A 17,099-nucleotide genomic window follows, 5' to 3' on the forward strand; every position below is an offset into this window, starting at 1 on the left:
CTTCCATCCCTGATTATGTTCTACCAGAGGAAATATAGCACAGAGTTTTCCAAGATTGATAAAGACAGCAGATTCCCTTTCACCTTTGCCAAATTAACTCTACTAGCTACTTGCAAGACCTGTCATTATTAATAAATTGGAAAGATATAGTGGCTAGAAAATGCCATTTCCGGTTCCCTTTAAAGTTATACTAATTTTGGAAATACTTAAATAGCCCTGCTTTGCATTTTAGATGTACCTTTGAATTGACGTATCCATTTTTTATAATCTCTCGACTTTAAAGCATTTTTTTTTTTTTATTGCATTTTAGGTTTTGGGGTACATGTGCAGAGCATGCAATACAGTTGCATAGGTACACACATGGCAGTGTGTTTTGTTTGCTTTCTCCCCTTCACCCACATTTGGCATTTCTCCCGAGGCTATCCCTCCCCTCCTCCCCCTCCCACTGGCCCTCCCCTTTTCCCCCCAATAGACCCCAGTGTTTAGTACTCCCCTCTCTGTGTCCATGTGTTCTCATTTTTCATCACCCGCCTATGAGTGAGAATATGCGGTGTTTCATTTTCTGTTCTTGTGTCAGTTTGCTGAGAATGATGTTCTCCAGATTCATCCATGTCCCTACAAACGACACAAACTCATCATTTCTGATTGCTGCATAATATTCCATGGTGTATATGTGCCACATTTTCCCAATCCAGTCTATCATCAATGGGCATTTGGGTTGATTCCAAGTCTTTCCTATTGTAAACAGTGCTGCAATGAACATTCGTGTGCATGTGTCCTTATAGTAGAACGATTTATAGTCCTTTGGATATATACCCAGTAATGAGATTGCTGGGTCAAATGGAATTTCTATTTCTAAGGCCTTGAGGAATCGCCACACTGTCTTCCACAATGGTTGGACTAATTTACACTCCCACCAACAGTGTAAAAGTGTTCCTTTTTCTCCACATCCTCTCCAGCATCTGTTGTCTTCAGATTTTTTAATGATCGCCATTCTAACTGGCGTGAGATGGTATCTCAATGTGGTTTTGATTTGCATCTCTCTGATGACCAGTGACAATGAGCATTTTTTCATATGATTGTTGGCCTCATATATGTCTTCTTTCGTAAAGTGTCTGTTCATATCCTTTGCCCAATTTTGAATGGGCTTATTTGTTTTTTCCTGTAAATCTGTTTGTGTTCTTTGTAAATTCTGGATATCAGCCCTTTGTCAGATGGGTAAACTGCAAAAATTTTTTCCCATTCTGTTGGTTGCCGATTCACACTAGAGACTGTTTCTTTTGCTGTGCAGAAGCTGTGGAGTTTCATTAGGTCCCATTTGTTTATTTGGCTTTTGTTGCCAATGCTTTTGGTGTTTTGTTCATGAAGTCCTTGCCTACTCCTATGTCCTGGATGGTTTTGCCTAGATTTCCTTCTAGGGTTTTTATGGTGCCAGGTCTTATGTTTAAGTCTTTAATCCATCTGGAGTTAATTTTGGTGTAAGGTGTCAGGAAGGGGTCCAGTTTCTGCTTTCTGCACATGGCTAGCCAGTTTTCCCAGCACCATTTGTTGAACAGGGAATCCTTTCCCCATTGCTTGTTTTTGTCGGGTTTATCAAAGATTGTATGGTTGTAGATATGTTGTGTTGCCTCTGATGCCTCTTTTCTGTTCCATTGGTCTACATCTCTGTTTTGGTACCAGTACCATGCTGTTTTGATTACTGTAGCCTTGTAGTATAGTTTGAAATCCGGTAGTGTGATGCCCCCCGCTGTGTTCTTTTTGCTTAGAATTGACTTGGCTATGCGGGCTCTCTTTTGGTTTCATATGAAGTTCATGGTGGGTTTTTCCAGTTCTGTGAAGAAAGTCAATGGTAGCTTGATGGGTATAGCATTGATTCTGTAAATTACTTTGGGCAGTATAGCCATTTTTACAATATTAATTCTTCCTAACCATGAACATGGAATGTTTCTCCATCTGTTTGTGTCCTCTCTGACTTCGTTGAGCAGTGGTTTGTAGTTTTTTTTAAAGAGGTCCCTTACGTTCCTTGTGAGTTGTATTCCAAGGTATTTTATTCTTTTTGTAGCAATTGTGAATGGCAGTTCATTCTTGATTTGGCTCTCTTTAAGTCTATTATTGGTGTAGAGGAAGGCTTGTGATTTTTGCAGATTGATTTTATATCCTGAGACTTTGCTGAAGTTGCTTATCAGTTTCAGTAGTTTTTGGGCTGAGGCAATGGGGTCTTCTAGGTATACTATCATGTTGTCTGCAAATAGAGACAATTTGGCTTCCACCTTTCCTATTTGAATACCCTTTATTTCTTTTTCTTGCCTGATTGCTGTGGCTAGAACTTCCAGTACTATACTGAATAGGAGTGGTGACAGAGGGCATCCTTGTCTAGTGCCAGATTTCAAAGGGAATGCTTCCAGTTTTTGCCCATTAAGTATGATATTGGCTGTTGGTTTGTCATAAATAGCTTTTATTACTTTGAGATATGTTCCATCGATACTGAGTTTATTGAGGGTTTTTAGCATAAAGGGCTGTTGAATTTTGTCAAATGCCTTCTCTGCATCAATTGAGATAATCATGTGGTTTTTGTTTTTGGTTCTGTATATGTGGTGAATTACGTTTATAGACTTGCATATGTTGAACCAGCCTTGCATCCCCAGGATGAGTCCTACTTGATCATGATGAATAAGTTTTTTGATTTGCTGTTGCATTCGGCTTGCCAATATTTTATTGAAGATTTTTGCATCTATGTTCGTCATGGATATTGGCCTGAAGTTTTCTTTTCTTGTTGGGTCTCTGCCGGGTTTTGGTATCAGGATGATATTGGTCTCATAGAATGATTTGGGAAGGATTCCTTCTTTTTGGGTTATTTGGAATAGTTTCAGAAGAAATGGTACCAGCTCCTCTTTGTGTGTCTGGTAGAATTTGGCTGTGAACCCATCTGGACCTGGGCTTTTTTTGTGTGGTAGGCTTTTAATTGCTGCCTCGACTTCTGCCCTTGTTATTGGTCTATTCATAGTTTCAGCTTCCTCCTGATTTAGGCTTGGGAGGACACAGGAGTCCAGGAATTTATCCATTTCTTCCAGGTTTACTAGTTTATGTGCATATAGTTGTTTGTAATATTCTCTGATTATGGTTTGAATTTCTGTGGAATCAGTGGTGATTTCCCCTTTATCATTTTTTATTGCATCTATTTGGTTGTTCTCTCTTTTCTTTTTAATCAATCTGGCTAGTGGTCTGTCTATTTTGTTGATCTTTTCAAAAAACCAGCTCTTGGATTTATTGATTTTTTTGGAGGGTTTTTCGTGTCTCAATCTCCTTCAGTTCAGCTCTGATCTTCGTTATTTCTTGTCTTCTGCTGGGTTTTGAGTTTTTTTTATCTTACTCCTCTAGCTCTTTCAATTTTGATAATAGGGTGTCAATTTTGGATCTCTCCATTCTTCTCATATGGGCACTTATTGCTATATACTTTTCCTCTAGAGACTGCTTTAAATGTGTCCCAGAGATTCTGGCATGTTGTGTTTTCAGTCTCATTGGTTTTGAAGAACTTCTTTATTTCTGCCTTCATTTCATTGTTTATCCAGTCAACATTCAAGAGCCAGTTGTTCAGTTTCCATGAAGCTGTGAGGTTCTGGGTTGGTTTCTGAATTCTGAGTTCTAACTTGATTGCACTATGGTCTGAGAGGCTGTTTGTTATGATTTCAGTTGTTTTGCATTTGCTGAGCAGTGCTTTACTTCCAATTATGTGGTCAATTTTAGAGTAGGTGTGATGTGGTGCTGAGAAGAATGTATATTCTGTGGATTTGGGGTGGAGAGTTCTGTAAATGTCTATCAGGTTTGCTTGCTCCAGGTCTGAGTTCAAGCCCTGGATATCCTTGTTGATTTTCTGTCTGGTTGATCTGTCTAATATTGACAGTGGAGTGTTAAAGTCTCCCACTATTATTGTGTGGGAGTCTAAGTCTCTTTGTAAGTTGTTAAGAACTTGCCTTATATATCTGGGTGCTCCTGTATTGGGTCCATATACGTTTAGGATCGTTAGCTCTTCTTGTTGTATCGATCCTTTTACCATTATGTAATGGCCTTCTTTGTCTCTTTTGATCTTTGTTACTTTAAAGTCTATTTTATCAGAGATGAGAATTGCAACTCCTGCTTTCTTTTGCTCTCCATTTGCTTGGTAAATCTTCCTCCATCCCTTTATTTTGAGTCTTTGTGTATCCTTGCATGTGAGATGGGTTTCCTGGATACAGCACACTGATGGGTTTTGGATTTTTATCCAATTTGCCAGTCTGTGTCTTTTGATTGGTGCATTTAGTCCATTTACATTTAGGGTTAATATTGTTATGTGTGAATTTGATACTGCCATTTTGATGCTAGCTGGCTGTTTTGCCCGTTAGTTGTTGTAGATTCTTCATTATGTTGATGTTCTTTAGCATTTAGTGTGATTTTGGAATGGCTGGTACTGGTTGTTCCTTTCTATGTGTAGTGCCTCTTTCAGGAGCTCTTGTAAAGCAGGCCTGGTGGTGACAAAATCTCTGAGTACTTGCTTGTTCGCAAAGGATTTTATTTTTCCTTCACTTCTGAAGCTCAGTTTGGCTGGATATGAAATTCTGGGTTGAAAGTTTTTTTCTTTAAGGATGTTGAATATTGTCCCCCACTCTCTTCTGGCTTGTAGAGTTTCTGCCGAGAGATCTGCTGTGAGTCTGATGGGCTTCTCTTTGTGGGTGACCCGACCTTTCTCCCTGGCTGCCCTTAGTATTTTCTCCTTTATTTCAACCTTGTTGAATCTGACGATTATGTGCCTTGGGGTTGCTCTTCTTGCGGAATATCTTTGTGGTGTTCTCTGTATTTCCTGCAATTGAGTGTTGGCCTGTCTTACTAGGTGGGGGAAATTTTCCTGGATAATGTCCTGAAGAGTATTTTCCAGCTTGGATTCATTCTCTTCGTCACATTCTGGTATGCCTATCAAACGTAGGTTAGGTCTCTTCACATAGTCCCACATTTCTTGGAGACTTTGTTCATTCCTTTTTGCGCTTTTTTCTCTGATCTTGGTTTCTCGTTTTATTTCATTGAGTTGATCTTCGACTTCTGATATTCTTCTGCTTGGTCAATTCGGCTATTGAAACTTGTGCATGCTTCGCGAAGTTCTCGTATTGTGTTTTTCAGCTCCTTTAATTCATATTCCTCTCTAAGTTGTCCATTCTTGTTATCATTTCCTCAAATCTTTTTTCAAGGTTCTTAGTTTCTTTGCATTGATTTAAAACATGTTCTTTTAGCTCACAAAAGTTTCTCATTATACACCTTCTGAAGTCTAATTCTGTCATTTCATCGCAGTCATTCTCCATCCAGCTTTGATCCCTTGCTGGTGAGGAGTTTTGGTCCTTTCTAGGCAGCGAGGTGTTCTGGTTTTGGGTGTTTTCCTCCTCTTTGCACTGGTTTCTTCCCATCTTTGTGGATTTATCCACCTGTCGTCTGTGTAGTTGCTGACTTTTCGATTGGGTCTCTGCGTGGACACCCAGATTGTTGATGATGAAGTATTTCTGTTACTTGGTTTTCCTTCTACCAGTCCAGCCCCTCCACTGTACAACTGCTGAGGTCCACTCCAGGCCCTGCTTGTCTGGGGTGCGCCTATAGCAGCTGCAGAACAGCGAGGGATGCTACCAGTTTCTTTTTCTGCTATCTTTGTCCCAGAATGATGCCTGCCAAATGTCAGTCTTTTGGATATAGAGGGGTCAGGGAGCTGCTTGAGGAGACAGTCTGTACTTTGTAGGAGCTCAAGTGCTGAGCTGTGAGCTCTGTTGTTCATTCAGGGCTGTTAGGCTGCTATGTTTAATTCTGCTGCAACATAACTCATAATAAAACCCTTTTTTTCTCAGATGCTCTGTCTGGGGGGCGGGGGGTGGGGCTTTCCTTGTGAGTGTCCATTGTGCTGTCCTTCCCAGCTAGGAGGCAGTCTAGTCACTATTTGCCTGCCGAGGCTCCGCCCTGCTGGTGTGAGGTTCGCCCTGTTGCTGCAGGCTTTGCCCTTCTGCTGCAGTCTCCGCCCTGTTGCCACGGGCTACGCCCTGCTGCCACGGGCTACGCCCTGCGGCAGAGTCTCTCTGTTTTATCGGCTTGCCTCGGCAACGGCAGGCGGCATCAGCAATGGGCGTGTACCTCAGTAGGGGCCGATTGCCTCGGTAATGGCGGACGCCCCTCCCCCACGGAGCTGCGCTTTAAGAAAACCTCCTCACCGGGAGCGTTTGGAATCGCCGTTTTGTTTGTCGCACTGCGCTACTGCAAACGCTATGTCCCTAAGGTTTCCTGGGCTGGCTCACTGTCTAAGTCGTGTTCAGTCTCAAGTTCAGCCCTCTCAGGTCTCAGTTTGCCAGTTCAACAGGTCACCCGTAACAGTGCACTTTTGTATGGAGCACTGTGGAGCGCCTCTGCGCTCCGGCGCGGGCTGCAGCCGCACCGGCTGCCAGCTACACCAGCCAAGACCTCTGCCTGGCGTCCCACGTCTCTTTTATACCTGGGAATTTCCCCATTCTGTGGGCAACTAAGATCCGTCTGGAAATGCATCCCCGACTCACCCTCTCCGCACATCCAGCGAGAGCTTCAATCCTGGGTTGTTCTCACAGCGCCATCTTGAGTCCTCCCTCGACTTTAAAGCATTTTTATAGTATGAAGTTGAAAACAGCTTAATAGAACCACCTAATGTTTATTTTAGAATAATTTATATTCAAAGTGTTCAAAGCAAATTGGGACTAAAACCTTATCCTCCTCAGCTTTACCTAGTTGACTCAGTTGCTTTTGAGTGCCTACAACATAAAAAACTGGTTACTATTAAGAAACTCAGAAGACAAACATGATATTTATCTTCAGTAGCCTAAGATTTTATGTGGGCCAAAGAATAAATTATTCCAATCAGAAATGGAGGCCTTACCTCATTTGGGCAAAGATTAGTGCTAGCTATTAAAGATCTACTAATGATCTGTTAAGGAATTTAGTTTTTTCTGGATATGTTGTTTTGGTTGTCAAAAACTAAGGTATAATTATAACTTATTTTTTGAAGATATGTTTGGCTAGCCATCAATTATAAGTTAGAGCATTTGTCCTAACAGACGAGCTATAATCCTTACGTTTTAAAACATGCATAGTGAACAATGAACAAAAACAAATTTTAAATTTTACTAATGTAGTAAAGCTGTATATTTTGATTATTAAAACACCTTTTTTAAACGCTTAGGAGTTCCAGATTTACATCCTGGTTCTACACTTCCCAAACCTCAGGTACCTTCTGTAGCCTCGCTAACCTCAATGTTTGTTTGTTTGTTTGTTTTTTTTGAGACGGAGTTTCGCTCTTGTTACCCAGGCTGGAGTGCAATGGTGCGATCTCGGCTCACTGCAACCTCCGCCTCCTGGGTTCAGGCAATTCTCCTTCCTCAGCCTCCTGAGTAGCTGCGATTACAGGCACGCACCACCATGCCCAGCTAATTTTTTGTATTTTTAGTAGAGATGGGGTTTCACCATGTTGATCAGGATGTCTCAATCTGTTGACCTCGTGATCCACCCTCCTCGGCCTCCCAAAGTGCTGGGATTACAGGCTTGAGCCACCGCACCCAGCCAATGTTTTTGTTTGTAAAATGGGGACATTTAATAGTACCTACCTCAGACTCAAGAAGACTAAACGAAGTACCACTTGTAAAGCGTTTATTATAGTGCCTCACATATACTATATGGTTAGTACTGCTAAAATGACTTCTTAAGGTTACCAAAAGGAAAATTCCACAGGCTGACCACGTTTCTTATTGTAAAGGTCACTGATATTTCAACTATGATCCTTTGTTGTGTATTTATCCAGACTGAAAGAGGTTTTTCTAGTAACCATCTTCTTGCATAGTCTTACTGTCCCCATTAAATAAACTTTTTCTACAAACTATGTGATTTATATTTATGCTAACTTTGTGTATTGGTAGCCATTGGTCTGTGCTTTGGCACATAGCTGGCCATCTTCGAGCTTTCTGCAGAACCATAGATGTTTAATTGATACAATCAGATTTAGTGCAGCTCACACTTTTAGCCAACTGCTTAGTAAATTTTCTGACAAAATACATAGCTGCCTAATTAAAAAGCTTGTCTGATGCTGCCCTCCAGGTTGCTACTTACAAAGGATAGAGGAATAAGTTATGTTAGGTTTTCAGAGCACTTTCTGAAGTGTAGGTTTATTTCACTATCACAAATTCAACGCTCTGGGTGGGCTACAGTTCGCCATGTTCAGTCTTCTTTATCCCTCCCTCCTCAGAACATCTCCCTAGAGAGCATCAGATCGTATCTTAATTTGCCCTTAGTTTAAGTACTGGAGCCATCTTATGCAACTGTGTAAGGAGTACAACGGGTATGGGGATAACTCCAAAGCTACAATACTTTATAGAAAACTTGTCATTCACAAAGTCTATGTTGTTACATTTTAAAAACTAAGTTTTTCTTTTACCTTAATATTGTAAATAATCACATTAAAAATAATAACATTTTGCAGTAGAGGCCGAACAAGGTGACCAAATAGAAACCTTCACCAATCATCCTCCCCACAGGAACACCAAATTGCCATAATGCATAAGGCAACAGGCAGAGTCCATATAAAAAAAAAAAGCGCTTTCATAAGAACCAAAAATCAGATGAGAGAGCACATTACCTAGTTTTAACTTACTATCAGTGAAAGAGGCACTGAATAGGGTAGGAAAAACCATTTTGAATTGCTGATACCACCACTCCTCCACCCCTTGGCAGCAGCCACATGGTGTGGAGAGAGAATGTGCACTTGGGGGATGAAGAGTACAGTGATTGTGGGACTTTGCATTAAAACTCAGTGCTGCCCTGTCACAGCAGAAAGCAACACGAGGTAGAACCCAGTGCCCATGGAGGGAGCATTTAGACCAGCCCCAGCCAGATAAATAATTTATCCGAGTGGTCAGAACCTGAATTTCACCACCCATGCCGCCACAGGCTAAAGTGCTCTGGGGTCCTAAATAAGCTTGAAAAGCAGTCTAGGCCACAAGGACTGCAATTTCTAGGCAAGTCTTGGTGCTGGGCTGGGTTTGTAACCAGTGGACTTGGAAGAAATGACTTAGTGAGACACCATCCAGGCTGGCCAAAGGAGTATCTGTGCCACCTTTCACTCAATCCCACATAGCACACCTTGCAGCTTCAGGAGAGATTACTTCCTTTTAAGGAAAGGAGAGGAAAAGTAGAGAGGACTTTTTCTTGCAGCTTGGTTACCAGCTCAGCCATAATGCATAAGGCAACAGGCAGAGTCCTGAGGCCCCCACTCCAGGCCCTACCTCCTGGACAGCATTTCTAGACACACCCTGGGCCAGAAGGGAACCCACCTCCTTGAAAGGAAGGACCATTCTGGACAGGATTCATCACCTGCAGACTAAAGAGCTTTTGGGCCCTAAGTAGTCAGCAGTGATAGCCAGGCAGTACTCACCATGGGCCTTGGATGCAACTCAGAGATGTGCTGGCTTCAGGTATGACCCTGCGTATTCCCAGCTGCAGTGCCTACAGCGAGTGGCTCCTGCTTAAAAAAAAGGAGAGGGAAGAGTAAATGGGACTTTGTCTTGCACAGTAGGTACCAGCTCAGCTGCAGTAGAATAGAGGACCAGCCAGGCTCTTGAGGTCCCTGATCCCAGGCATTGGCTCTTAGACAGCATTTATGGACCTTCCCTGGGCCAGAGGGGAGCCTAGTCTCTGAAGGAAGAGTCCCAGGCCTGCCAGCATTCAACACAAGCTGACTGAAGAACCCTTAGGCCTTGAGTGAACATATGTAGTAGCCAGGTGGTTCTCACGACAGGCCTGTGGTGGTGGTGGCCATAGGGAGAGACTCCTCAGCTTGTGGAAAAGGGAGGGAAGAGTGGGAAGAACTTGGCCCGTGGCTTGGGTGCCAGCTCAGCCACAGTAGAATAGAGCACCAGGTAGATTACTAAGGTTTCTGACTCCAGGTCCTGGTTCCCAGATGGTATCTGTGGGCCTGTCTGGGGCCATGAGGAATTCTGCCACCCTAAATGGAAGGCGACTGATTTTAGAGTCTTAGGGTCTTAAGTGAACATAGGCAATGGTCAGGCAGTGGTTACCAAAGGCCTTGGGCAAGACCCAGTGCTAGGTTAGCTTCAGATCTGACATAGCACTTTCCCAGTGGCAGTGGCCACAGAAGTGCTTGTGTCACCCCTCCCCAGTTCCAGGCAGCTCAGCACAAAGAAAGACTCTATTTGGGAGAAACTAAGGGAAGAGGATAAGTCTGGCCTGGTAATGTAGAGAATTCTTCTGGATCTTATCCAAGACCACCAAGGTGGCACCTTTATGAATCTGCAAGACCCACAGCATTACTGGCTTGGGGTACCCCCTAATGCAGATATGGCTACAGTGACCAAAAACTTAAATTATGACAACTAAATCCATTCAAATACCTGGAAAGCCTTCCCAAGAAGCACAGGTACAAACAAGCCCAGACAGTGAAGATTATAGTAAAAACCTAAATCTCACAGCTAGACATTAACAAACATCCACAAGCATCAAAACCATTCAGGAAAACAAGACTCCACCAAACAAACAGAATAAGGCACCAAGGACCAATCCTGGAGAGATAGAGATATATCTTTTAGACAGAGAATTCAAAACAGCTGTTTTGAGGAAAATCAGCAAAACTCAAGAAAACAGAAGTAATTCGGAATACTATCAGATGAATTTAACACAGAGATTGAAATAATTAAAAATAAGCAGAGTTCTGGAGAAGATGGCACTGTAGGACCAACTCAGGATTGCAGCTCCCAGTGAAAGCGCAGAGGGTGAGTGGATGCCGCATTTCCAGACGGATCTTTATTGCCCACAGACCAGGAGATTCCCAGGTGTAGGAGCCCCATGGGCCACCAGTGCAGCTGTTTGGGCTGGCACAGCTGTTTGGGCTGGCACGGCTGTTTGGGCCGGCACCGCAGCGCAGTGGCTATCCATACAAAATACACAGGTTTGGTTGCCCCATTAAACCAGCAATTGGAGATTTCGGAAGGCAGATTAGCACATTCATCTGATTAAACGGGACTTAAACAGAATGCCAGGCCAGGAGATTCCTGGGCAGCAACGTTGTTTTCAGCCAGCGCAGTGGGTTGCCGCATGGGAAATCACACAGATCCTGGCGCCCTTTCAGCAGGCAACTGAACACCTGGGAGAGAGTCAACCATTCAACTTAAAAAAAAAAGGGCTCTGAGGCAGGGAGCCAGGTGATCAGGCTGGGTGGGTCCCACCCTCATAAAATTCCAAAACAGCATTAGAAACGCTCGGGGTTGAGAGTTTCACAGCAGGCACAGCTGACCCCAGGATGGTGCAGCTCGGTGGGGGAGGGGCGTCCGCCATTACCAAGGCACTCAACCCCTACAGAGGTACTCTGCCATTGCTGATGCAGCCTGCCATTGCCGTGGCAACCCACCATTGCTGAGGCAACCCACCATAACAGAGAGAGTCTGCCATTACAGAGGAGGGCCATCATCACCACGGCAGTTCTAACCATACCCAAATAAACAGGCCTACAGGGAATTACACACAGCAGCAGGGCAGAGCCCACTACAGCAGGGCGGAGTCCATGACAGCAGGGCGGAGCCCACGGCAACAGGGCGGATCCCAGGGTAACTCAGCATAGCCACTACAGGCAGGCAGTGACTAGACTGCCTCCTTGCTGGGCAGGAAAGTGCAACAGATACTCATAAATAAAGCCCTAACTCCCCGGGACAGAGCACCTGAGGAAAAAAAAAAGGGGCTTTATGAGTTCTGCTGCAGCAGACTTAAATGTACCTGCCTAGTAGCCCTGAATGAACAACAGAGCTCACAGCTCAGCACTTGAGCTCCTATAAAGTACAGACTGTCTCCTCAAGCAGCTCCCTGACCCCCGTATATCCAAAGAGTCACCTCACAAAGGACTGATCAGACTGACATTTGGCAGGCATCATTCAGGGACAAAGATAGCAGAAGAAGAAACTGGTAGCAACCCTCACGGTTCTGCAGCTGCTTCAGGTGTTCCCCAGACAAGCAGGGCCTGGAGTGGACCCTAGCAGTCCTACAGCAGTGGGGCCAGACTGTTAGAAGGAAAACTAAGAAACAGAAATACTTCATTATCAACAATCTGGACGTCTACTCAGAGACCCAATCGGAAAATCAGCAACTACTCAGATGACAGGTGGATAAATCCACAAAGATGGGAAGAAACCAGTGCAAAAAGGAGGAAAACACCCAAAACCAGAACACCTCGCCTCCTACAAGGGACCACAACTCCTCACCAGCAAGGGAACAAAGCTGGACGGAGAATGAGTGTGATGAAATGACAGAATCAGACTTCAGAAGGTGGGTAATGAGAAACTTCTGTGAGCTAAAACAACATGTTCTAACTCAATGCAAAGAAACTAAGAACCTTGAAAAAAGATCTGAGGAAATGATAACAAGAATGGACAACTTAGAGAGGAATATGAGTGAATTGAAGGAACTGAAAAACACAACACAAGAACTTCGTGAAGCATGCACAAGTTTCAACTGCTGAATTGACCAAGCAGAAGAAAGGATATCAGAAGTTGAAGATCAACTCAATGAAATAAAATGAGAAGGCAAGATTAGAGAAAAAAGGGCAAAAAGGAATGAACAAAGTCTCCAATAAATGTGGGACTATGTGAAGAGACCTAATCTACATTTGATAGGTGTACCTGAATGTGACAAAGAGAATGAATCCAAGCTGGAAAATACTCTTCAGGATATTATCCAGGAAAATTTCCCCAAGCTAGCAAGGCAGGCCAATATTCAAGTCCAAGTCCAGGAAATACAGAGAACACCACAAAGATATTCTGCAAGAATAGCAACCCTAAGGCACATAATCGTCAGATTCAACAGGGTTGAAATGAAGGAGAAAATGCTAAGGGCAGCCAGAGAGAAAGGTCGGGTTACCCACAGAGGGAAGCCCATCAGACTCAAAGCAGATCTCTCAGCAGAAACCCTACAAGCCAGAAGAGAGTGGGGGACAATATTCAACATCCTTAAAGAAAAGAACTTTCAACCCAGAATTTCATATCCAGCCAAACTAAGCTTCATAAGTGAAGGAAAAATAAAATCCTTTGTGAACAAGCAAGTATTTAAAGATTTTGTCACCACCAGGCCTGCTTTACAAGAGCTCCTGAAAGAAGCACTACACATAGAAAGGAACAACCAGTACCAGCCATTCCAAAAACATACCAAATGCTAAAGATCATCAACAAAATGAAGAATCTACAACAACTAACGGGCAAAACAGCCAGCTAGCATCAAAATGGCAGTATCAAATTCACACATAACAATATTAACCCTAAATGTAAATGAACTAAATGCACCAATCAAAAGGCACAGACTGGCAAATTGGATAAAAAGCCAAAACCCATCAGTGTGCTGTATCCAGGAAACCCATCTCATATGCAAGGATACACAAAGGCTCAAAATAAAGGGATGGAGGAAGATTTACCAAGCAAATGGAGAGCAAAAAAAAGCAGGAGTTGCAATTCTCCTCTCTGATAAAATAGATTTTAAAGCAACAAAGATCAAAAGAGACAAAGAAGGCCATTACATAATGGTAAAAGGATCGATACAACAAGAAGAGCTAATGATCGTAAATATATATGGACCCAATACAGGAGCACCCAGATATATAAGGCAAGTTCTTAACAACTTACAAAGAGACTTAGACTCCCACACCATAATAGTGGGAGACTTTAACACTCCACTGTCAATATTAGATCAACCAGAAAGAAAATTAACAAGCCTATCCAGGACTTGAACTCAGACCTGGAACAAGCAAACCTAATAGACATTTACAGAACTCTCCACCCAAAATCCACAGAATATATATTCTTCTCAGCACCACATCACACCTACTCTAAAACTGACCACATAATTGGAAGTATATCACTCCTCAGCAAATGCAAAACAACTGAAATCATAACAAACAGTCTCTCAGACCATAGTGCAATCAAGTTAGAACTCAGAATTCAGAAACTAACTCAGAACTGCACAGCTTCATGGAAACTGAACAACAGGCTCTTGAATGTGGACTGGATAAACAATGAAATGAAGGCAGAAATAAAGAAGTTCTTCAAAACCAACAAGAACAAAGACACAACGTACCAGAATCTCTAGGACACATTTAAAGCAGTATCTAGAGGAAAATATATAGCAATAAGTGCCCACATGAGAAAAGTGGAGAGATCCAAAATTGACACCCTATTATCAAAATTGAAAGAGCTGGAGGAGCAAGATCAAAAAAACTCAAAACCTAGCAGAAGATAAGAAATAACTAAGATCAGAGCAGAACTGAAGGAGATAGACATAAAAAACCCTTCAAAAAATCAGTAAATCCAAGAGCTGGTTTTTTTGAAAAGATCAACAGAATAGACAGACAACTAGCCAGATTGATAAAAAAGAAAAGAGAGAATAACCAAATAGATGCAATAAAAAATGATAAAGGGGAAATCACCACTGATTCCACAGAAATTCAAACCATCATCAGAGAATATTAGAATCAACTCTATGCACATAAACTAGTAAACATGGAAGAAATGGATAAATTTCTGGACACTTGTGTCCTCCCAAGCCTATGTAATGGAACAGAAGGAGTTAATTATGTTTACAAGTCATGGACAGACTCTATATCTTCATTTCCTTATCATTGGGAGCATTCTGAGCTCAGAATTTTTCCCAATGCAAAAAAGGGCTCTGAAGAGTCGGATCTGGGAACCTGGCCAGTTCCCAGATCCAATTTTTGGTAAACACCTCAAGGATGTTAGTTACCTGATGAAGACGTGGACAGTGTCCTGACTTGACCCTTTTTTGTTTTAAAAAGTATAAAAGATTGTTTAGCAGAAGCCGAACTGAGCTTCGGTGGTGACTTGGTCTGGACTTGCGAAAACCCGTGCTGCTTTATTGCCGGTGTTGAAGTTTGTGAGCGTCTCTAGGTATCCTTGTAAATAAACTCTGTTTCTTTCCTTGTAAATAAACTCTTTTTCTTTTCTCTATATATCTCAGCTGGTGTTTTTCTTCCCACAAATCTGCCTGAAAAGATTAGAAAATCCAAGCTTAGTACTGAGCAGTGCTCACACAGCCTAAACCAGGAGGAAGTCGAAACTATGAATAGACCAATAACAAGGTCTGAAGTTGAGGCAGCAATTAAGAGCCTACCACACAAAAAAAGCCCAGGTCCAGATGGGTTCACAGCCGAATTCTACCAGACACACAAAGAGGAAATGTTACCATTCCTTCTGAAAATATTCCAAATAATCCAAAAAGAGGGAATCCTTCCCAAATCATTTTATGAGACCAACATCATCCTGATACCAAAACCTGGCAGAGACTCAACAAGAAAATAAAACTTCAGCCCAATATCCATGATAACATAGACGCAATAATCTTCAATAAAATACTGGCAAGCCAATTGCAAAAGCACATCAAAAAGCTTATCCACCATGATTAAGTAGGATTCATACCGGGGATGAGAGGCTGGTTCAACATACGCAAGTCTATAAACGTAATTCATCACATAAACAGAACCAAAAACAAAAACCACATGATTATCTCAATTGATGTAGAGAAGACCTTTGACAAAATTCAACAGCCTTGTATGCTAAAAACTCTCAATAAATTCAGTATTGATGGAACGTATCTCAAAATAATAAAAGCTATTTATGACAAACCAACAGCCAATATCATACTGAATGGGCAAAAACTGGAAGCATTCCCTTTGAAATCTGACACTAGACTAGGATGCCCTCTCTCACCACTCCTATTCAATATAGTACTGGAAGTTCTAGCCAGAGCAATCAGGCAAGAAAAAGAAATAAAGGGCATTCAAATAGGAAAGGAGGAAGCCAAATTGTCTCTATTTTCAGACAACATGATAGTATATCTAGAAGACCTCATTGTTTCAGCCCAAAAACTCCTGAAACTGATAGCAAATTCAGCAAAGTCTCAGGATATATCAATGTGCAAAAATCACAAGCATTCCTCTACACCAATAACAGACTTAAAGAGAGCCAAATCAAGAATGAACTGCCATTCACAATTGCTACAAAGAGTATAAAATACCTAGGAATACAACTAACAAGGAACCTAAGGGACCTCTTCAAGGAGAACTACAAACCACTGCTCAACAAAATAAGAGAGGACAAAGAAAGATGGAGAAATATTCCATGTTCATGGTTAGGAAGAATCAATATCGTGAAAATGGCTATACTGCCCAAAGTAATTTACAGAATCAGTGCTATCCCCATCAAGCTACCATTGACTTTCTTCACAGAACTGGAAAAAACTACCTTGAACTTCATATGGAACTGAAAGAGAGCCCACATAGCCAAGTCAATTCTAAGCAAAAAGAACACGGCAGGAGGCATCACACTACTGGACTTCAAACTATACTTCAAGGCTACAGTAATCAAAACAGCATGGTACTGGTACCAAAACAGAGATATAGACCAATGGAACAGAGGCATCAGAGGCAACACAACATATCTATAACCATACAATCTTTGATAAACCTGACAAAAACAAGCAATGGGGAAAGGATTCCCTGTTTAATAAATGGTGTTGGGAAAACTGGCTAGCCATGTGCAGAAAGCAGAAACTGGACCCCTTTCTGACACCTTACACTAAAATTAACTCCAGATGGATTAAAGACTTAAACATAAGGCCTGGCACCATAAAAACCCTAGAAGAAAATCTAGGCAAAACCATTCAGGACATAGGCGTAGGCAAGGACTTCATGACCAAAACACCAAAAGCATTGGCAACAAAAGCCAAAATAGACAAATGGGACCTAATGAAACTCCACAGCTTCTGCACGGCAAAAGAAACAGTCACTAGAGTGAATTGGCAACCAACAGAATGGGAAAAAATTTTTGCAATCTACCCATCTGACAAAGGACTGATATCCAGAATTTACAAAGAACTCAAACAGATTTACAAGAAAAAAACAAACAAGCCCATTCAAAAATGGGCAAAGGATATGAACAGACACTTTACAAAAGAAGACATATATGAGGCCAACAAACATATGAAAAAATGCTCATCATCACTGGTCATTAGAGAAT

The sequence above is a fragment of the Callithrix jacchus genome, chromosome 2 (genome assembly GCF_049354715.1).
Source record: "Callithrix jacchus isolate 240 chromosome 2, calJac240_pri, whole genome shotgun sequence".
NCBI lineage: Eukaryota > Metazoa > Chordata > Mammalia > Primates > Cebidae > Callithrix > Callithrix jacchus.